The sequence below is a fragment of the Piliocolobus tephrosceles genome, chromosome 7 (assembly GCF_002776525.5).
Source record: "Piliocolobus tephrosceles isolate RC106 chromosome 7, ASM277652v3, whole genome shotgun sequence".
In the NCBI taxonomy this organism is placed as follows: domain Eukaryota; kingdom Metazoa; phylum Chordata; class Mammalia; order Primates; family Cercopithecidae; genus Piliocolobus; species Piliocolobus tephrosceles.
The window spans coordinates 63,792,978-63,817,073 of NC_045440.1; the positions used below are offsets into that span (position 1 = coordinate 63,792,978).

The 24,096-nt window shown below is 39.4% G+C and overlaps 1 protein-coding gene across 1 annotated transcript in view; it reads left to right on the forward strand.

Annotated features, from left to right (window-relative positions):
• NKAIN3 (sodium/potassium transporting ATPase interacting 3) overlaps positions 1–24,096 on the forward strand; it is a 739,166-nt gene that overhangs the window by 625,724 nt on the left and 89,346 nt on the right. The gene's annotated exons all lie outside the window — the stretch shown is intronic.

Genomic DNA, 24,096 nt, shown 5'->3' on the forward strand with positions numbered 1-24,096 from the left:
GGGAAACACTCAAATGGCTCAGTTGCCAGCAAATATGGTGTGAGGGCTCCAAAAAATATGACTGCTCTGTTTCACGGAGTAGCAGCCACTCAGTTTGTGTGGACTGTTAATATACAGAATTTACGTCCAATTTTTCCTCTAATTTTTTAAAAAGAAACCAGAAACTTGAGATTTTATGTGAAATCTTCCAAAATGACCTTCTAAAATAATATTTCCCTTTTGACGATCATCTTAACATTTTAAGGAAAAAACATGTGGACCAAATGAAATATATCTATAAGCTACAGGCTATGGGCTGGACATAGACTAAGGACACCAGTGTGTAATATTTGTTCCAGTGATTCAGTGTGAACTGGAGAAGTGAGGGGAAGCCTGTGATGTTTACTGCAGGGTTTGAGCTACTCCTTGAATATGTGTGCGTGTGTGTGTGTGTGTGTGCACGCACATATGCACATAACGAACTGTGTACACACAAGGATATATGCAACTGGGAAGGTAAAAACGGTGGCCTATACTCAGACCCTCGAAATATCCATGATCAAATGGTTGGAATGATAGGAAAGTATGGAATTTTGGGCACCACAGTAGAATGTTTTCCTGGCTAGAGGAGACAGAAGATTGAGTTTGTTGCAAAACAGAGCCTTAAAAGGTGGGTGGAGATGTTTGTGCTAGCAGAAAATTCTTAAACAATCTTAATTAATTACATGTTGATCATATGTAAAGATGTGTATCTCCCAGGATACCTGCCATAAAATAATACTACCAATGAAAACCCAGGACTCCATATAATAGATTAAATGAATTGTATCAAGACCCAGCAAACAATGACACCTTCAAAACATATTTCTTCCTCCTCACGTATTATCAATCATAAATATGAATTTGAAATCTTAGCTGACTTCAGTGGCAAAAATGCTGGAGTTTTGATTATTTGTATAGCGATCCTGATGTAAATTTCTCCAGTAGGCAAGACAGAAAATTAAAGTTGAGCTGAATGTCAATTATACATGCTAATTTCCATTCATGTACAAATATCTGATTAAACTCATATAATGCAGCTGGGTCCATTTTCACCTTTAATGAAAAGAAAATATCACTGAAAGGATTTGAAAATAGGACTTGAAAATTCATAATTATCATTTTCTCGAACACTGAAGAGGAACTCAAAATTTTCACATTACTATTGTTTTTGTTTCACTTGTTCGGTCTTTTGTTTGTGTTCCGTTGTTATTGTTTATTTATTATTATTATTTGTGTTTGTTTATGGATATTATCTTCTTGGAATGAAAATTCCCAACTAGACAGAAGGGAATGCTACAGAATTTAAATTTTCCTCCCAACATTTAAACCAGGACATAGTTCCCCTCTCCAGAGGCAACAGCTGCTATCAGTTCTTTGGATTAACTTCCAGAAATATTACATAAAGTATCACTTAGTCACTGAGTTAAGCACATAAAAGAGTGAAAATCGAAGTCATTTAGAAGGTATAGGTGTGTTTTTCTCTCATGTAAAAGAGGTCTGGAGGCAAGCACACCAAACTGGTAAATATCAGAGTCTCAGGCACTTTTAATCTTTCTTTGTCATTATTCTCAGAATGTAGTTTTTGTCCTTAAAGTCACTTCACAAGCACAACATAACTGCTAGAGTGAGATCTATCACATCAATATTCCAGGCAAGAAGGAAGAACAAAAGGATATCACTCCCAGCAGTCAGCTCCCTTTAAAAAGCTTTCTTGAAAATCCCAAATCACATCTAATTGTTTAATCCCACATCACATCTAATTGTTTAGCCTTTTAGGTTTAAGCCTAAAGTAGGTTTTAAGGTTTTAAGTAGGTTTTAAGATGGATATTTTGCAAGTCCCAAATATAGGGGTTCTGTTGGTAAAGAATAAAGGAAGAAGGAATATTGAATAGTCAACTAGCAGCCCACAATATAGAAGCCTATACATATATGTATTCTCTTCCTTCACAATTTTTAAACAAATGGTAGCTTACTAACACAGTCACATTGCTTTTGACTCTATCCTCCACATTCATTAGATTTCAGTGGTACCAAAACCAAAGGCCCAAGCCCAGGGCTGATTCCTCTAAAAGACAGGCTCTGCCTTCCTTCAGCTGCTCAGAATAATGATTGCTTCCTGCACTCCTTGCTCTGCAAAGATGATCAGTCACAAACCAACAGCATCACTATTACCTAAAGGCTTCCAGAGTCTACTAGAAATGCAGAATCTCAGCCTCTTCTTCAAATCTACTAAATCAGAATTTGTAGTTTAACAAGATCTCAGGTAGTGTGGATAAGAATTTCAGTTTGAGAAGCAGTATGCACACTCAACCCTTCTAAGGTCCCAGGTTAGTGACAGCAAAGCTTGAGAGTCTATTAGGAGTCTTCTCCCAACCAGTTGTTGGAGTCTGGAAGTAATTCTACATGCTAGGTGGGGTATCTGTGAGAACCCTAGAGTAAATCAGCACCAGTTTGAGCATCAAGCTGTAAACTTACTAATCTATTTCTGATTGTGCCAGTAGTCAGAAGTTCTGATCCTTCTTCCCTAAGGTTATGAACTGGGGTCCTTCCTCCTATCCCCACTTCCTCTCTGCGAAACTGGAAGGAAAGTAGCATTCAACTCCAGCTAACTCTCTCATTTTATCTTCCCTTTTCTTATGGAACTGTCCTTTCTTCCAGTTTCCTTGCCTCTTCTCAAATGAGCTTCACTTGTTTTTAATCATTAAAACCAACAACTCTGAGAATTTATCACCATCCTGAAGCCTAGATCCTGGCTTTTTTTTTTCTTTTTTTGCTTTATTGAGTCAGGACAACGTTGATATCTCAGTCAATTTGAGCTGCTACAACAAAGCACCATAGACTGAGTGGCTTAAACAATAGAAATGTTTTTGTCACAGTTCTGGAGGACAGGAAGTCCAAGATCAGGGTGCCAGCATGGTCAGGTTCTGGTGAGGGCCCTCCTTTTGGTTCACAGATGGATGCCTTCTGTCTGTAGCCTCACGTGGTAGGGAAGAGAGACAAAAAGAGATCAGGCTCTCTCCTGTCTCTTCTTATTGGGGCACTAATCCCATCGTGAGGGCTCCACCCTCACAACCTAATTACCTCCCAAAAGCCTCACCTCCTAATACCAGCATGTTAAGGATTAGAGTTTCAACATGTACATTCTGAGGAGACACAAGCATTCAGTCCATAACACTTGGCTATTAACAGTAGCTGGGCTAAGGGCTGAAAGGCCTCTTTTAGAGTCAGTCCTGCCTCCCAAATCTCAGGCAGATTTTTTTCCACCCTAAGTTTATGCCAAGTCTCAAGTGTCCCTGATGGTTCTCTTTTAACCAAGGGTAAAATCAGCCTAATGCCCAAAAGACCATGCTGCTAATGTCAAGATGTAACTTGTTGCTTTGTCCGACTACTTTTTTTTTTTTTTTTTTTTTTTTTTTTGAGGCGGAGTCGCGCTCTGTCGCCCCGACTGGAGTGCAGTGGCTGGATCTCAGCTCACTGCAAGCTCCGCCTCCCGGGTTTACGCCATTCTCCTGCCTCAGCCTCCCAAGTAGCTGGGACTACAGGCGCCCGCCACCTCGCCCGGCTAGTTTTTGTATTTTTAGTAGAGACGGAGTTTCACTGTGTTAGCCAGGATGGTCTCAATCTCCTGACCTCGTGATCCGCCCGTCTCGGCCTCCCAAAGTGCTGGGATTACAGGCTTGAGCCACCGCGCCCGGCCCCGACTACTTTTTTTAAGTCCACTGTTAGCACAGCAAGAACTGCTTCGAGGTGCTGGAGCCAGGCTGAAATGCAGAGGTCGGTTAAGTGGCTCTAGCTGGGATGGAGATAGGCAAGCTTAGCAGAACCTAATAATTGCAGTCTAGTTGGATCCTAATGTCAACACTATGTGAATTTGGATGGATAAAAAGGCCATTAGATTTGACAAAATGTAGGCTGTTAACCTTTAAGAGAGCAATCTCAGCAGAAAAGTAGGGCCGGAAGGCAGATTGCAATGAATCAAGCAAGGAATGAAAAACAGAGGAGAAGAGGCAGCTGATAACATTCATTTCAGACATCTGTGGATAGAAGGAAGAAACTATAAGACGTAACAGAACCAAATGACATTTTTGTAAGATAAGGGAGAACTACACATTTTTGAAGGCAGAAGGAAAAAGTCTGTGCAAAGGACATATTGGAGACAAACACAATAGAGCAACAGAAAAATCTTTGAGAGTAAAAATAACGAAGGAACACTGCAGAGGGGTTGTCTAAAGAGGGGGAACTTCCCAGATACAGTAAGAAAGAATGAATAAATAAATGTAGACACAAGATACAATTAGGTGTATCTGCAGATTGGTTCACCTAAATAGTCTTACACTCAACAAAGTAATAGAACAGGCAATGTTTTGTGTTACATTTAGGACTTTCATAGAATCAAAGATTTGTATTGTAAGAAAGGCTTATGGAAACCAATTTGGTGTAATTTTTTTTCATTTAAAGAGATAGGAAACCATGAATGAATAAAATAAATGATTTGCCAAGACGGGTTTAAAGTAATCTAGTGGCCTTCAGGACTTGACACTGTCTAGAAGAGTCCCTGAGACCTTGCCTAGAGATGAAGACAGGATTTTCCAAGTGCTGGAAACAAGGCTGGGAGCACTCTTAGCCTGAGGCTGAGGATGACCTTGAGAACAGAGATGAAGGCCAAAGTTGAAGATGAAGAAGTTAACATTAGTTGGTTCTCATTTGGAGGGCCTGAGCACTGTGGCTCTGCTCTACTTGGTGAAGCAAGAGCTGGGCAAAGACAGCAGAAGTTGGCTTGATTCAGGGTTGGGGCTTGGCGTGGTCATTAATGGGCAGGCATGAATGAGCCCCTGGGGGCTGTCAAGAGGGCAGCATGAAGCCACCCACCAAGTTCCTCCATCATGGGGAATCTCTAATGTAACAAACTTCATCTTTTTGGATCTTGCCTGGTGAATGTGGAGATAGTTTTAACTGTGTTAAAGGCAAAGGACTTTGGAGACTAAAGATTTGTGTTTGATTCCTGATTTCACTACTGACTAGCTACAAGATCTGAAACAAGTTATTCTGATCCTTGAGTTACTCATCCACAAAAGAGACATGATAATACAGTTGTTCCTCAGTATCCATGAAAGATTGGTTCCAGGACTCCTCAAGGATACCAACATTCATGAATGCTCAAGTCCCTTATTTAAAAGGAGGGAATATTTCCATGTAACTTACACATATCCTCCCATATACTTCAAATCACCCCAAATAGTACCCAATACAATGTAAATGCTATGTAAGTGGTTGTTATACTGCATTGTTTTGGGAATAATTACAAGAAAAAAAAGTCTGTATATGATCAGTACAGACACAACTATCATAGGCCTACATACATTGGTTGTTGAATCCATGGATGTGGAATCCACGGACACAGAGGGCCAACTCTACTCACCTCACAAAGATGTTGTGAAAGTTAAATTTCCACAGACTTAGAATTAAATACCAGGTAAATACCTTAAAATATAGCTACCAATGTAACGTAACTCCCTTTTTCTAATGAAATGTAAATATGCATCATAATATAAAAAGAGATATAATCTGTCTCTAAGTATCAGATCATTTAAAGAGAGACAGCAATATAAGACATGCCCATTCAGGTATTCTCTATAATTTTCCTTAATGAGTGAGAGCATTCTCTCTGATCAGCTCCCAACATACAGAAAAGCAGAAAACTACTCAACTTGGTAGGGACTGTGATTCTGAGAGAAATGGCCTTGGGCTATCTCAAATGCCATTTTAAGGTCTTTAAAGCTCATTGAACACCATATCTCCACTGAGTTTAAATGGCACCAAAGCTTCTTCCTACACAGTTTCCACCTTTCAGGGCACAGCAGGGAAGCCAAGTTCTAATTATCACTAAACAAACCCTAATGTCTTTCTCCTTGCTTGGTCCACATAGCAGAACAGTTTCAGTCTGATAAGTAATAAAGCAGAACTGAAACAGAAAACTGTAATTTGTATTTATTTATTTATTTATTTATTTATTTAAGAGATGGGCTCTTGCTGTGTCACCCAGACTGGAGTGCATAAGTGACATAATCACAGCTCCCTGCAGCCTCTAACTCCTGGGCTCAAGCGATCCTCCTCCCTCAGCCTCCTGAGTAGATGGGATTATAGGTACAAACCACTGTATGAGGCAATAATTTGCATTTTTAAACACCTGAAATAGAAGCAGACGTGCCATTTATTTTCACTCATGGTTACAAAAAATCTATTTTCTATTTTAGGATTTTTGTGGAATATGTTATGTCTGCAAGTATTTTTTTTTTACACAAAACTGTGAGTTAGATCTTTAAAACACCTAGAAATGTCACTGATTTTTAAACTGCTTTCTTTCAGCCCAAATATCCTTTTTGAGTAATAACATTCTAACCTCCGAAATTCCTTCCAGAATACCTTTCTGGAATATGGTTAAATATGAACATGCTTCACTTGATGGATGTTGGCAGCTGGGCTTGAGATGTCCTCCCCAAAGGGACTGGCTCTGGGGCAAACAAGGCTGCTAAGAGCCAGCTCTGTCACCATGGAAACACAGCTGCTCCTGTGAGCACCCACAGCCCCAGCCTCAGTCACCAGCACTGGTGGCACATCCTACTTGAAATATTTACATCATAACAGCTTGAGTGTGGCTCATACAACGCAGAGCTCATCCCTCTCTTCCAGAAATCACAACTGGCTTTCATCAATGACAGAGAAACAAGATTGCTCCCAGGGTAGTTTTTAATTTTTTCCTAAAAGGAGAATTCCAAAGATAACAGAGCAGAAAACTCCACAACATGCCTTCCCCACCCCAAAATGGAACAGATCATTAAACATATTATTTAAGTACTCTAAGTAACAAACATGTTAGAACCCCTAAAAGTCAACATAGACACTCTAAGAGTGAGCCCTAATGAGTTAACTGCACTTCACTTTTGGACATAGTTACTAGGCTATGCTGGGATTCAAGCCTGCTATGATCCAAGGTGCTATGATTTGTTTTGTCCCTGCCCAAACTCATGTTGAAATTTGTTCCTCAATATGGCAATACTGGGAGGTGAGTCCTAGTGGAACGTGTTTGAGTCAGTAAGTCAGGTCCCTCATGAATAGACTAATGCTCTCCTTTGGGAGTAAGTGACTTCTCACTCTCATGGTAATGGATTAGTTTCTGAGAGAACAGGTTGTTAAGAGTCTGGTTTCCTTGGTTTCATTCCCTTACTTTCTCTCCCTCCATGTCATCTATTTGCACATACCAGATTCTCTTCTGCTTTCTGACACAAACTGACACAGCCTAAGACCCCCACAAGACACAGATGCCCAACTCTTAACATTCCAGCGTCAGAATTGTGAGCCAAATTAATATCTTTTCTTTATAAACTACCTAGTCTCAGGTATTCTGTTATAGCAACACAAAACAAGCTAAGACACATGCACCTGAATGTGCAAATTCAAGTGCACCTGAATTTCATCAAAGCATTTAGCAATCAATTACACTCCAATAATAATGAATCCCCTGGACCAAAACCAGATGCAAGTATTTGAAGGGAAATATCATGTTAATGTAGTTCTGGGACTGTTCCAAAGACACCTCAGAACTCTTAGTTTGGGCAATAAGAAAATGGGAATCAAAGGAAAAGAAATCATTATATCAAAAAGATACAAGCATTCACATTTCTATCACAGCATCATTCACAATTGCAAAGATATGAAACCAACCTAAGTGTCCATCAGCTGAAGAGTGGATGAAGAAAAGTAGGTATATTCACACCAGGGAATACTACCTAGCCATAAAAGAGAATGAAATAATGTCTTCTGCAGCAACCTGGATGGAACTTGAGACCATTATTCAAAGTAATTCAGGAGTGAAAAACCAAATATCATGTGTTCTCACTTATAAGTGGGAGCTAAGCTATGGGTACACAAAGGGATGCAGAGTGGTATAGTGGATACTGGAGACTCAGAAGGAAGGAGAGTGGACAGAGGATGAGGGGATTTAAAAAACAACTACATATTGTCTCAAACTATGAAACTACTACAAGAAAACATTAGGAAAATTCCCCAGGACAGCAGTCTAGGCAAAAATTTCTTTAGTAATACCCCACAAGCACAGGCAACCAAAGCAAAAATGGAAAATCGGATCACATAAAGTTAAAAAACTTCTCCATAGCAAATGAAGCAATCAACAAGGTGAAGAGATGATGCACAGAATGGGAGAAAATATTTGCAAATTACCCAGCTGTCAAGTGATTACTAACTAGAATATATAAGAAGCTCAAGCAACTCTATAGGAAAAACTCCAATAATCCAGTTAGAAAATGTGCAAAAGATTTGAATACATGTTTCTTAAAAGAAAACATACAAACGGCAAACAGACAGATGAAAAAGTGCTCAACATCATTGATCATCAGAGAAATGCAAATCAAAACTACAATGGAATATCATCTCAACCCAGTTAAAATGACTTTTATCCAAAAGATAGTAACAAATGCTGGCAAGGATTTGGAGAAAAGGGAACCCTTGTATAGTTGGTGGGAATGTAAATTAGTACAGCAACTATGGAGAACAGTATGGAGCTTCCTCAAAAAAATGAAAAAAAAAAAAAGCTTCCATACAATCCAGCAATCGCACTGCTGGGTAAATATCCAAAAGAAAGGAAATTGGTATATCATAGAGATATCTGAACTCCCATGTTTGTTTCAGCACTTTTTACAATAGCCAAAATTTGGAAGCAACATAAGTGTCCATCAACAGATGAATAGATACAGAAAATGTGGTACATATACACAACTGAGTACTGTTCAGCCATAAAAAAAGAATGAGATCCTGAGATCTTGTCATTTGCAACAACATGGCTGGAACTGGAGGACATTATGCTAAGTGAAATAAGCCAGGCACAGAAAGACAAACATCACATGTTCTCATCTATATGTGGGATCTAAAAATCAAACTCATGGAGATAGAGAGTAGAAGGATGGTTACCAGAGGCTGGGAAGGGTAGCGGGAGGGGTTAGGGGAGCTGGGGATGGTTAATAGGTATAAAAAAAAGAAGTTGGAAAGAATGAATAAGACCTAGTATTAAATAGCATAGCAGGGTGACTATAGTCTATAATAACTTAACTGTACATTTTTAAATAACTGAAAGAGTATAATTTGGATTGTTTGTAACATAAAGGATAAATGCTTGAAGGGATGGATACCCCATTTCACATGATGGGATTATTATGCATTGCATGCCTGCATCAAAACATCTCATGTAGCCCACAAATACATACACCTTCAATGTACCCACACAAAAAAAAATTTTTTTGATTACATATTGGGTACACTGTGCACTACTCAGGTGATGGATACACTAAAATTTCAGACTTCACTATTTTGTAATTCATCCATGTAACCAAAACTACTTATACCCCTAAAGCTACTGAAATTAAAAAAAAAAAAAAAGCTATAAAGAAAATGAGTACCATTCATGAAAAGGTTCTCATTTCTATTGATTTCAACACATTATTATGAAAAAAATTATGATCATTGCTCATTGAATTGAAAAAGTTACGATAAGGCCAAAGGTAAAGTTTAAGAACTCTAGATTATTAGACACAAGCATCCTGGAGCTATGTTGTGCTTTTGACTCAAATCTTGTGCTTCTTGTGCTGGAAAAAAAAAATGCTTTTAAAAGTTTAATCCACCATTTAAAAAGTACATAGCATATAGTGAGCAATGTGTGGAGGTGGATAGCACTTAATTCTAAGTAAGGATTACTCTGAAGAATTACACCATCATTCTGGGGATTACAGTGTAAAAGCTCTCACCACTACTTTGCTAAGTAAATGCAGCTTTGGATTGTGGAAGGAGAACTGCATATTGATCAACAGTAAGCGGAGGGATTAACATCATGGGTTCCAAAGCCAGAGTGTCCCTACCTAAGTGGTTTGGGTACAAGTTAATCAACCTCTGTGCCTCAATTTTCTCACACATAGAATGAAATCAACAATACAACTTAGCACTTGGAGATATAAGAACTTAATGAATTAATGGACATATAGTGTTCAGAATAGTGTCCAACTAAACCCCATGCTAGGCACTAGATATGCATTACCTTGATAATCTTCACAATAATTGATGAAGTAGTATGATCACATCTATTTGACAGATTAGAAACTGAGGCTCAGTGAGGTTAAATACCATACCCAAGGCTCACTCTAAGAGTAGTGGCAAAGGCAAAATTTAAACTGAGATCTCTCTGACCACAAAGATGGACTCTTGACCACCACAACCATCAACTGTGAAGTGAGTGTTGGAACAAGACTGAAACCCATCCTGAGACCTGGGTACATCACAGCAACGCTGTTGGCAAGAGTTGTCTCATGTTGATCCCCCAAGTGTCAGATGGAACCCCTTGAATCCCTGCCACCCAAGAACAGTAATGGTCCTGAGAATAGAGGTGAATTATATCCAGTGGTCAAGAGAGAAGAGATACAAAGTCTCAGATCCAAGGAGGATGTAGGAGCACAATACAGGAAAAGTGGTGATACTCAGTGTCCATTCTGCCAAGACCATAGGGGAGGCCCAGTAGTCAATGACATGAGATCCTCTCCCACCCTTGATACTGGAGTGGATGGTCTGTGATCTGTTGCAGCAATGACGGAGGATGGGCCAGTCCTAGGCTACACAATGGGCTTCACTCAAAAGTCTATCAGTTGCAAAAGATGGTACTGAACTGGGAGTGGTGGTATGGGCCTCCAGTATGAGCTACTTACCACTTGGGAAGCTGAGGCAGGAGGGTTGCTTGAGTCCAGGAGTTCAAGGTTAGCCTGGAAAACACAGCAAGATGCTCTATCTTAAGAAAGAAAAAAGAGAGAGAGAGAGAGAAAGGTGATACTGTGGCCAGTTTCTCACACATAACACCCTGGGGCCTTCTCAGAGCTGGGCCTACAGCATCATCAGTCTAATTTTGACTCTTGTGCAAGGCAGTGGAATTAGGTGTCATGGACTCCATCTGCTGATTCAGCAGATCACAGCATCTGCCACATTTCACTAGGTAGGACTTTTACATACTTCCCGCAAGTTAGGAAGGCCATGAAACACCATTCAATTACAGAAAAGCAGGTTTCCCTATTACAAAACATCTCTCAACTTCCACAAACACATATGGATAGAGAAATGCCTGTCTTTCTCTTAGATTCTCCTGAGATCTATAAACTCCATGTTTCTGTATGTGGCTTTTTCTGCATCGAGGGACTGAACAGTCTACTGAGTTTACCATGACTCACTGGATGGCAGGAGCAGCACCTGCAACAGAAAGGGCTCCAGACATTGCCATTTGCAAAAAACATACCCTCAATAGCTCCTTATTGGCTAAGTCAGCTGCTCACTGAGAAACAGACAGGCAGAGGGTGGACATGCCAGTGTGTATGCCCAGAGGATGGTGCCTGAATGCCTAAGCATGGGGATCAGAGCACAGCTGCTCTGCCATCCACAGCCTCCCAGTGGCTGCTCTGGGGACCTCAGCTCTCAATGTATACAACCTGGAGATGAACACCTACTGCTGGGTTATGTGGTTCTGTGGAAATCTGTATCTGAGGATCCATTGGCACAAATATGTTTCATGAAATACTGAGGGTGCCCCAAGGTGGAAGGGGCACAAAAAAAGCACAAATGCTCTAGTAAGCCAGAAACCAGATTCAAAATGAGTGGTAAGAACAAGGGTTTTGTGTAGCTAGAGGTTGAAGTCAATAGCTCAAGATGGGAATATGGAACAGAGGTTGAATAAGCAAATCTGCGGTCAGCCTGAATAGACACAGGCCAAGGGCTCCTGCCCAAGCCCAACTTTTACTCCAGTTCCTTGGGTCTGACTGCATGTAAACGATCAAGCATGGAGGAGGCAGAGCTCAGTGTAACCTAGATAATTTATAAGTCCCCATAGCCACAAAGACATGTATACTCAACCCAACCCAAGACCTTACCTGTCACATTCTGACATGACAAAAACAACTCTCTATCCTCAAGATATACCCGTAGTCAAGTGACACATTTATGAATTCTCTTTTAATTTACATTTTGGATTGTAAATGGGTAAAGATTAGATGGAATTTTTCCTTGATGGAAGTATTTTTCTTCAAATGACCCCATAACACTCAGATAAAATGACCCTATTAAACTAGTTACATAACACCATTGAAGAATTATTGAATTTGGCAAGGCACACTTAGAAAAGTCCTATATGAAATGATCTACTTAAATAGGCCCCTTTACAAAAAAAAAAAAAAAAAAAAAATCTTAGACAACGTTCTTATTCCTTAATGACTTGCCACTAGAAATGCATTATCTTAGAACAAGGTTCTTTGTGAGTCAGGGTAACATCGATGTCCTCCATGATATTGCTGAGCTGGTGTGTGCAGAGTGTCTGTATCACAAAAGTACGTCATTGAAAGTCTTATCTTCTTTGGTAGAGGCCAGCAAATCATTTGTTTTTCATTTTGAAGCTGTCTCCACAAGTGCTTCCCATACACATAAGGGCAGTAAATCCCCAGAGGTTGAATAAATGTGATGCTGCTGCTGTTGTGAATTTTTATGGTCATCGTGGAGAAAACAACTTATTTCCATATTCATTGATTCATTTGGAGTCCACGGTGCCAGTGGGACTCTTAGGAGAGTGAACCAAATGTCTTCACATAATTTCAGGCTTCACTTGGCATAGGACACTTCCATAAAAGATGCAGCTCTAACTGGATTCCTGAAGGAACAGTAGGAGCAGCTTGATTAAAACCAAACAGATTAGGTATTACTGGGAGTCACACTCTCCCCAGAGTGATTCAAATAAATTAGAGGCCAGTCTTTCCTAAGACTTCTTCCCTTGAGGATCCTAAGAGCCTAGACTTCCGTTCCGCTGGCCACACAAGAGAGCACAGAGGGGCCTGGGTGACTGTCACACCAAAAGGCCCTCTTGGGAGCCATAGAAAAAGAAATATGGCCACAAAGCATGGGGAGATGAAACTGTCCACCTGCTGCCTCTTCTTCAGTCTCAGAGTTTTTGATAAGCCCTCTAGAATAAGGAAGGATAAATATGCTGCCTGTATTAATCTGTTCTCACACTGCTATGAAGAAATACCCAAGACTGGGTATTTCATAAAGGAAAGAGATTTAATTGACTCACAGTTCAGCATGGCTGGGGAAGCCTCAGGAAACTTACAATCATGGCAGAAGGCACCTTTTCACAGCATGGCAGGAGAGAGAATGAGTGTCGAGAGAAGGGGGAAGCCCCTGATAAAACCACCAGATCTCATGGGGACTCATTCACTATCATGAGAAGAGCGTGAGGGAAACCACCCCCATGATTCAATTATCTCCACCTGGTCCCACCCTTGACACATGGGGATTATTACAATTCAAAGTGAGATTTAGACACAGAGCCAAACCATATCACTGTCCAACCCCAAACTGAAGGTGAACCCTTGGACAAAGCTGAGCCCTCAACCCCTTAGAACATGGAATTGAAAGTTTCCCAAATTAGTAGCCACATGTTATGTATCTGGACATTCCATTATTTATCATCCTGACTTAGGACAAGAGAGTATGCTGAATTCAGGCTTGCTATGAGGGTTGGAACACTGCCTACCTGATGACAACTGCTGTATCAGTTCAACAAAGTGACTGGAAAAGTCTTATCCTGTCATATTATTTCTCTCTCCCCAGTGAAGGAAGCAGTATGCATTCTGAGATATCCATAGCTATTTTTAATATCTTTCAAATGTTTGGTTTCATGTAAAATCAACCAATGTTAACCCATAAGTGAAAAGACTCTAATATCCCTTTACTTTCCACATGTTTATACTTCATCCATCTGTTAAAGATGGTATTATATAATTATTGACTTGTTCTCATGTTTAGTGCATGATCCAGACAATATCAAAGCAAAGCAGCAAAAATCCGGAGAACTTATTGAATCATGGCAATAACTCTGATGCACATGAGCAGAGCTGGAGTTTGCAGTGGCTGACCAACATGGTGACCCACGAGGGAACTTCAGGATTGCTACCAGGCTGGAGTTCTGAAATTCATCCACTGTATTTCAGACATACTGGTTTTCCTCCCCTACCTCACTTTGCAATGCAATTCTTCTCATCAATTATTCATCCAGAAACATTTGATGAATACATTCTTCTTAGCAGGCAGTGCTAAGTGTTAGAAATGCAAAGTTGAATTGAGAAAAAGCTCTCATCCTGGAAGAGCTTCATAGTAGAGACAAACATGTAAATAAGTATAATCACCATGCGAAATGTGCTTTATTCGAGGAGGAGGATGATGTGTCAAAGTAGAGGAAGAAGCTTGGGGATTATTACAATTCCAGGTGAGATTTGGATCTGATGGAGGTGGGGCAGGACTCTCAGAGGACACAACCTTTGCATCAGGTCTCTCAGAGGGTAGTTCCTGCCTTCCAGGACCTACTTAGAAGATAACAAATGGACACAATGCTGTGATACAAAGCAGTACCTTGAAGCTGCCATTACAGATATAAGAACAAAGTGTAGAGACTATTCAGACTAGAGATGGATCAACTAAAGAAATCAAAGAAAGTGACATTTACAACTGGGCTTAAAGAATGAGAGGATTTGTGCATGCAGAGATGTGAGAATAGGGTGAGGGGTCATGGGCAAGCAAATAATGGGGTGTACTCAGGGAGTTGGAGTACAGATGCATGGCAGAGGAGAGTGGAAGACAAGCCTTGGAGTCAGGCTGAGGCAGGATCATAAAGGGGCTGGAAGTGTATAATAAGTGTATGTGCACTTGCACCTGTGAAATAATCTTTGTTATTGAGTACCTACCTCCAATTGTGAATAAAGATTTAAGAAAGCTTTTTTGGCCATCAAAATTCAAATATGCTATAATTGCTATAAAACTCACCTTTTAAAAAATAAAGAAATCTCACTGACTTCATATTTTTCTCCAGCAACTCTTCTTTTTCTCCTCCTCTTTCAGTAAAACTCCTTGAAAGAACTGTTAACATTGTATTTTCTCTTGAACCTGCTCTGATCAAATTTTTGCCCTTCTCTCCACCAAAATGACCATCATTAAGACCACTGATGTCTTCCACTTGTCCAGTACAGTGTTCAGTGCTCAGTCATTGTTCTTAACCTATCAGAGACCTTTAACACAGCCAATAGCCTCCATTTCTGTACCCCTCATACTTCTCTTGTCAGTCCTTTTTGGTCTCTTTTGCTGGTTTCTAGTCTTCTCTCCAATTGCTGAATGTCATGATGCTCCAGAACTTCATCCATGAACCCCTTCTCTTACTTCACTCACTTCCTTCGTGATCTAATTCAGTCACATAGCTTTAAATACCATCTACAGATATTCTGTTAACCTCTACATGTGTCATTGTTCTTTACCTGAGAATTTCTCAGCATTGTGCTTTCATCAAGCAACGTTCAGGGATGAATTAACTTCTTCCCCATCACACCCCTACAGAAAGTAGGCTGGATTCATCTTACTGTGAGAACAGCACAGAATTTCTTCCCAATAACACAACCCACAGGTGTGCATGCATCCATCAAGGCCCAAGAGACATGATAAATGGAGAAAGATATATGAAACTTGTGTTGCCATCTGCATTGTGAGTAAAACTCCTTTGTTTCTGACCCAGCACCCATAGAACAGTAATAGACTAATTTGTTAATTTATAAGTAGGGTAAAATCCCTGCAAAGTTTCTGACATTAGGTAGCTATGCTTTCTCTTAGAAGTTACTTAATACCTTAACCCAAATATGTTACATATAGAAGCTGTCTATTCACAAATGTTCAACTTAATGACTTTCATTGGAATGAAGCTCTGCACAGAGCAGTGTGTCAATCTCTGTCTGCCTCCCATACGCAGCCTTGGTGAAGGATTTCATAGAGTCATTTTGAACTTGAGGAAACAATAACTAATGAGCAGCATTGTAGAACCTGTGTGATATGGTTTGACTGTGTCCCCACCCAAATCGCATCTTGAATTGTAGCTCCAATAATTCCCACGTGTCATGGGAGGGACCCGATGGGAGATAATTGAATCATGGGAATGGGACTTTTCCATGCTGTTCTCATGATAGGAAATAAATCTCATGAGATCTGATGGTTTTATAAAGGGGAGTTTCCCTGCACACAATATCTTGCATGCTGCCATGTAAGACATGACTTTGCTCATCCTTTGCCTTCCACCATGATTGTGAGGCCTCCTCAGCCATGTGCAACTGTGAGTCAATTAAATATCTTTCCTTTATAAATTACCCAGTATTGGGTAATATGTCTTTATTAGCAATGTGAGAACGGACTAATACAGTAAATTGGTACCAGGAGTGGGGTACTTCTGTAAAGGTACCAAAACATGTGAAAGCAACTTTGAAACTAGGTAACAGGCAGAGATTGGAACAGTTTGAAGGGATCAGAAGACAGGAAGGTATGAAAAAGTTTGGAACTCCCTAGAGACTTATTGAATAGCTTTGTTCAAAATGCTGATAGTGATATGGACAATGAAGTCCTGGTTGAGTAGTCTCAGATGGAGATGAGGAACTTGTTGGAAAGTAAAATTAAGGTGACTCTTGCTATGTTTTAGCAAAGAGATTGGTGGCATTTTGGCCCTTCCCTAGAGATCTGTAGATCTTTGAACTTGAGAGCTATAATTTAGGGTATCAGATACAAGAAATTTCTAAGCAGCAAAGCATTTAAGAGGTGATTTGGGTGCTGTTACGTATTAATGTATTTATGTATTAATAAAGATATAGTTTGGAATTGGAACTTATGTTTAAAAGGAAAACAGAGCATTAAAGTTCAGAAAATTTGCAGGCTGCTGATGCAATACAAAAACAAAACCCATTTTCTGAGGAGAAATTCAAGCTGGCTGCAGAAATTTGTATAAGAAGTTAAAAAATGTTAATTGCTGGGACAATGGGGAAAATGTCTCCAGGGCATTTCAGAGGTCTTCATAGCAGCCCCTCCCATAACAAGCTGATAGGCCAAGGAGGAAAAAATGGTTTAATGGGCTGGGCCCAGGGCCTTGCTGCTTTGTACAGTCTTGAGACTTGGTGCCCTGCATCCCAGTTGTGGCTAAAAGGGGCCAATGTACAGCTCAGGCTGTTGCTTCAGAGGGTGCAAGCCCCAAGCCTTGGCAGCTTACACATGGTATTGGGCCTGCAGGGGCACATAAGTTAAGAATTGAGGTTTGAGAACTTCCACCTACATTTCAGAGGATGTATGGAAATACCTGGATGTCCAGGCAGAGGTGTGCTGCAGGAGCAGAGTCCTCATGGAGAACCTCTGCTGGTGCAGTGCAGAAGGGAAATGTGCAGTGGGAATCCCCACACAGAGTCCCCACTGGGGCAATGCCTAGTGGAGCTATGAGAAGAGGGTCACTGTCCTTCAGACCCCAGAATGGTACATCTACCAGCATCTTGCACCGTAGACCTAGAAAATCCACAGACAATGTCAGTCTATGAAAGCAGCCAGGATGGGGGTGATACCCTGCAAAGCCACAGCTGTAGAGCTATTCAAGACCATGGGAACCCACCCCTTACGTCAGTATGACCTGTATGTATGACATGGAATCAAAGGAGATCATTTTGGAGCTTACTTCCCTGCTGGATTTTGAACTTTCGAGGGGCCTGTAGCCCCTTTGTTTGGCCAATTTCTCCCATTTGAAACAGGTGTATTTACCCAATGCCTGTATCCCCATGGTATCTTGGAAGTAACTAACTTGTTTTTGATTTTACAGGCTCATAGGTGGAAGGGACTTGCTTTGTCTCAGATGAGACTTTGGACTCTGGACTTTTGGGTTAATACTAAAATGCATTAAGACTTTGGGGGACAGTTGGGAAGGCAGGATTCATTTTGAAATGTGAGGACATGAGATTTGGGCCAGGAGTGGAATGTTATGGTTTGGCTGTGTCCCCATCCAAATCTCATCTTGAATTATAGCTCCCATAATTCCCACATGTCATGGGAAGGACCCAGTGGGAGGTAGTTGAATCTTGGCTGTGGGTCTTTCCCACGCTGTTCTCATGGTAGTGAATAAGTCTCACAATATCTGATGGTTTTATAAAGAGGAGTTCCCCTGCACACACTCTCTTGCCTCCTGCCATGTAAGACATGACTTTTCTCCACCTTTGCCTTCTGCCATGATTGTGAGGCCTCCTCAGCAATGGAACTGTGAGTCCATTAAACCTCTTTCCTTTGTAAATTACCCAGTCTTAGGTATGTCTTTATTAGCAGCATGAGACAGACTAATACACCATGTATTAAATAGAGAAACTTCTATCATTCCTTAAGAATTCTCTTAAGCTTTAAGACTTCAATGTTGGTATGAATGTGGGGAAACAGGAGAGTGATTGGGGAGTTATGTTGTTCAAGGATCCTTCTGTCTTTCTTCAAGTCCAGCAATCATCTCTTCTCTGAGCTCTGGATGAGATTTTTATCCATCTATTTCACATAAAAGAGGCCACTAAAGACACATGATTTCAGGGATGACTCAATTTTTTAATTCATTCTTAGTGAGAGTCACAACTAGCAGAACACACAGCCAGTGGTTATCCTCCTAGTATCTACAGGTATGAAACCTAATCTAGTCAATTCTTATACAAGGCCTGCAGGTCAAAACAAACCAACCCCACATACAAATTCTATTTGCAAAAAAAAAAAAATAATAATCTCTTAACAAAAAGTGGAGTTAGAATGTAGTTTTATGTCATTTGCATTAATTAAATATATCAAAGATTAATTAAATATATCAAAGAAGATGGAAAGTATGCTGTCAGAATTTACAATATAGAGAAGAAAGTTATTTTAAATTATATAACTACAGAAATGGATACCTTTAGTGAGAGAAGACAGAAGATATCTTTAAAATGAATGATCCCTTTCAAAACTTTATTAAAAGCAGAGATAATCAAGATTGTTATGCTGATGTTATTTACTTTGTATGTGTTTGTTATTGGCAAGAATGCATTTTCCACTTCTTGTAGACAAGCAGAAAGCCACAGGGACTATTTAAATTCAAATTCGGGGAAATCAAGTACTACACAACAGTCAGTCATCTACAAATTGCTTATTAACATGATGTCTAGACAGTTTCTCATGAGGGTAACATTATTAATTAAGCAGCAGTTTGGTTAAGCACAATAGCAAAAGTAATTTTTGGAATAAATATTTTATGAGTGTGCCCATCAATAAGGCAAAAGTAAAAGAAAATGTTTTAATTAATTCATTTATAATAATATTGAGATTATGGTTCCAAATTCTGTTTGAGGACTTGAAGAATGATTTAATATTTCTAGCATGGCATGTCATCGTCTTATTGTTTTCAGCTAATGGTACTGTCTGTCTCAATTGCCTGACCAAAAATTCTTTCATGTCGTCTATCAAGACAATATTAAAGTCCATTAGTGAATAGTTAGATCTGACAAATTTTTTCTTCTATACATTTCTCTGTTCTTTTAAAATTATGCATTCCCACATTTATCAGTAAGAAAATATTCACTGGATAGGGAGGCATAACATGCTTCCATATTAAAAAACTGACCTTACTTTCTGTCCATCAAAAGACTAGTTATTTGGAAAAGGAAAAATAAATAAATTGACCAGTTCTCTTTAGCACATAGACAATGGATCTTTTCAGAAAATGCAGTTAAATCAATATTTTTAGAATAATCCATGGTCTTAAAACTATGAGAAAAAAGTATAAGTTACATAGAACTTAAGTAAACACATATTTCTGAAAAAAATATCCAAAGAGCTTACTCTCTGTTGCCTTCATAAAAGTTCATCTATAACCATCTTCTCATATATAACTTGCTTACTGCCTCATCCTCCTCCCAAACCTCTCTTTGAATTTCAACTGTACTTACTTGAAGGATAAAATCAAGACTGCAAAGCTTTGCATTTATTTTTCAATGTTAGTCATCTGGTCAACATCTTTCTTTTTAGCCTAGAAGAAAGTGTGCATTAAAATCACATAAAGATTTCCTGCAACAAATACAATTTTATTTTATATTATAAAGATTTCTTAGAGGGTACCTAGATTTTTATCCTTAAATGTGTGAATATGTAACAAAATAATATCTAGTTCAACTACTAACAGTTAACAATTTCCAGTCCTCTTGCAACAGTGGAAAGATAATCTAGTAGAGGGTAGTATACATTTAGTTTCAGGTCAAGATTCTTCCATCGGGATAGGATTTTTTTTTTAAGGGAAATTGATCTCCCGTTGGATTTCCAGGCTCAACTCCATCAAATCAACACCACATATTGATATGTGAAAACAATGTATCAGCATGACTGAGTTTGTTCTCAAGAGACGTTCTCATCAATCCTCTGGCCTTTCTTCCAGTAAATGCCAATGGATCAACCAGTAAATGCTGATGGACCAACCAATAAATGCTGATGGACTCTAGCATGACAAATCGAATGAGCCAATATTAGAAAACACCGAAATACATATGTCCTGTCAAAGAGGCTAACAATATGCAAACATACACTTTAGGCATCATTCTCATATTGAAAAACATCAAAAAAGACAAAATAATAATTCACTTTAATTCAATATAAAGGTGTAGGTAGAAGTATTATATTTTTTCCAAAAAAAGAGGGGAGGCAATGTATTAGAACGTTAGAAAATAATATTCACTGTGGCATTGAGCTATCATGAACACTTTAGCTTTACACTGGAAAAGTCCCATAGTACTCAATCAAAACGTTTTGATATATCTTTGCTTACCTCTCACCTATATGGATGAAAAAATAATGATTTGTGAGATTTAACTTACCTGAGTTTGTTGTGGAGGGATAATCATTGGAATACAAAAAATATCAAGCAACTATGGACTTACTATCCAATAAGCAACTTCCAACACAGAATTCGCAATGCCTCATCTAAATTTCTGTCTGTATGCAAAACAACAGAACTCCTCGTACAGAAATTTTTCAGTGCAGCCTGATTCCTCCATTCTGTTACTATCCTTCTCCTTCCTTGCATTGCCACTGAAAGAAAATCCAGAGTGTCAGTCATTTTAGTCACAGTGGATAGGAAGAGAATCTTGATCTGCCTGGCTGCTGCTTGGTCTAGCTCCTTAGATTTCAAAAGAAATCTGATTTATCAATGTTTATGACACTAGAACTCATGTCGCCCAAACTTACTGACTGTTTTTCAAGCTAAAGGATCATCTTCGAAGTCAGTTCCCCAAAGTAATGAATTCAAAGAGGTACACAAAATAACAACAGAAAATGCATGTATTGAAAGGGATACACAGGATAATCCATGGAAGCATGGGAAGTTGCAGCTTCTCTTTCTGTTTATTTTTATCTAAAAACCTAAGGAACATTAGCTAGTAACAATATCTGACTTATAGTTTAACACTGGTAGCCTTACTAGGCCTATATGCCAGAAGGTCTTATGTTACTTAACTACCGGGATAAATTCTGAGAAATGCGGCCTTAGGCGATTTCATCACTGTGGGAACATCATAGAGTTTACTTACACAGACCTCAGTGGTGAAGCCTACTACACACCTAGGCTACAAACCTCTATAGCACTGTTACTGTACTGAATACTATAGGCAATTGTAACACGATGGTAAGTGTTTATGCATCTAAATATATCTAAATATAGAAGAAGTGCAGTAAAAATACGGTATAACACGTAAAAGTTGATAAGCCTGTATATGGCACTTACCATAGTTGGAGCTTGCAGGACTGGAAGTTGCTCTCGGTGAGTCGGTGAGGGGAGTGATCGGTGAATGTGAAGGCCTAGGATGTTACTCCACACTGCTGTGGACTACAATCACTGTACACTTAGGCTATACTACATTTATTTTTTTAAATTTACTTTCTTCAGTAACAGATTCATCTTGGCTTACTGTAACTTTTTTAGTTTATAAACTTTTTAAAGAAAATTTTGACTCTTAAAATAGCACTTAGCTTGTAACACAAACACATCAACCTTGTGCAGTTGTACAAAAATATTTTTTCTTTACATCCTTGTTTATAAACCTTTTTCTGTTAATATTTTTTTAACTTTTTAAACTTATTTGTTAAAAACTAAGATCCAGCTAGTCACGGTGGCTCACGCCTCTAATTCCAGCACTTTGGGAGGTCAAGGCGGGCAGATACCCTGAGATCGGCAGTTCGAGACCAGCCTGACCAACATGGAGAAATCCCGTCTCTACTAAAAATACACAATTAGCCGGGCATGGTGGTGCATGCTTGTACTCCCAGCAACTCAGGAGACTGAGGCAGGAGAATCCTCTGAACCTAGGAGGCAGAGGTTCTGGTGAGCTGAGATTGCGCCATTGCACTCCAGCCTGGGCAGCAAGAGCGAAACTCTGTCTCAAAGAAAAAAAAAGAAAAGTAAAGAAAAGAAAAAACTGGGCCGGGCCCGGTGGCTCAAGCCTGTAATCCCAGCACTTTGGGAGGCCGAGACGGGCGGATCACGAGGTCAGGAGATCGAGACCATCCTAGCTAACACGGTGAAACCCGGTCTCTACTAAAAGATACAAGAGACTAGCTGGGCGAGGTGAGTGGGGGGCGGCTGTAGTCCCAGCTACTCGGGAAGCTGAGGCAGGAGAATGGCGAAAACCCGGGAGGCGGAGCCTGCAGTGAGCTGAGATCCAGCCACTGCACTCCAGCCTGGGCGACAGAGCGAGACTCCATCTCAAAAAAAAAAGAAAAAGAAAAAAGAAAAAACTGAGATCCAAACAGACACATTAGCCTCAGCCTAATCATCAATATCTCTGGGGTCAGTATCATCAATATTGCTGTCTTCTCCCTCCATACTCCATATCCTCTTTCATGGGGAGGTTTTCAGTGGCAATAACAGACATGAAGCTGTCATCTCCTATGATAACAATGCCTTCTGAAACACCTTCTGAAGGACCTGCCTGAGGCTGTTTTGCATTGAACTTTTTTTTTTTTTAAGGTAGAAGGAGTACACTCTACAGTAAGAAGTATAGTATAAAAACATAAACCAGTAGCATCGTTGTTCACTATCAATATCAAGTATTATATACTATACGTATTTGTGTTTGCTATACTTTTATATGATTGGCAGTGCAGTAGATTTGTTTACAACAGCATTAGCACAAATATGTGAGTGTTGCATGTGCTATGATGTCACAACAGCTATGATGTCAATAGGAATTTTTCAGCCCCATTATAATTTCATGAAACCACCATTATTTATGTGGTTCATCACTGATGGAAATGTTGTTACGTGATGCATGACTATGCTAGCAGTAGCCTGTGGGGGAGCAAAACTCCATAGTGTAATGCAGTTAGCAGTGACGATTGTGTTGGGTGTATTGAGATGAATTACAATCTCTGTGCAGGATTTAGTAGATTTACAGATTATATTACCTGTTTTTAAGAAAACTAATGTTCACAAAATTTCAAGTGGCATAGATGTTTTCTTAGAAGAATCCATGCATTAAAGATAAAACTAATTATGGACTTGTATGAATTTTTTTAATAGCAGAGTTGACGCGTGTCCTCCTAGTACAAGCTCCCTGTCAGGTACAATGCAAAATAAAAACAACAATGAACTAATCAAAGTGAAAAGACAATACTCCCAGAATTGAAATTGTCAAGAAAACTCTTTGAAATGTGCTATGTAAAATAATTATGATCTGCTTATACACTTTTGGTGGAAGTGTAAATTAGATCAATCATCGTGAAAATCAGTGTGGCCATTCCTCAAAGGGCAAAAAGCAGAACTACCATGCAATCCAGCAATCCTGTTACTGGGTATATACCCAAAGGAATATAAATCACTCTATTATAAAGAGATATGCATGCCTATGTTTATTGCTACACTGTTCTCAATAGTAAAAGCATGGAATCAACCCAAATGTCCATCAATGATAGACTGGATAAAGAAATTGTGGTATATATACACCATGGAATACTATGCAGCCATAAAAATAATGAAATCATATATTTTGGGGAAAATGGATGGAACTGGAGAATATTTTCCTTAGCAAACTAAGCAGGAACAGAAAACCAAATACCACATGTTCTCACTTATAAATGAGAGCTAAATGATAAGAACTTATG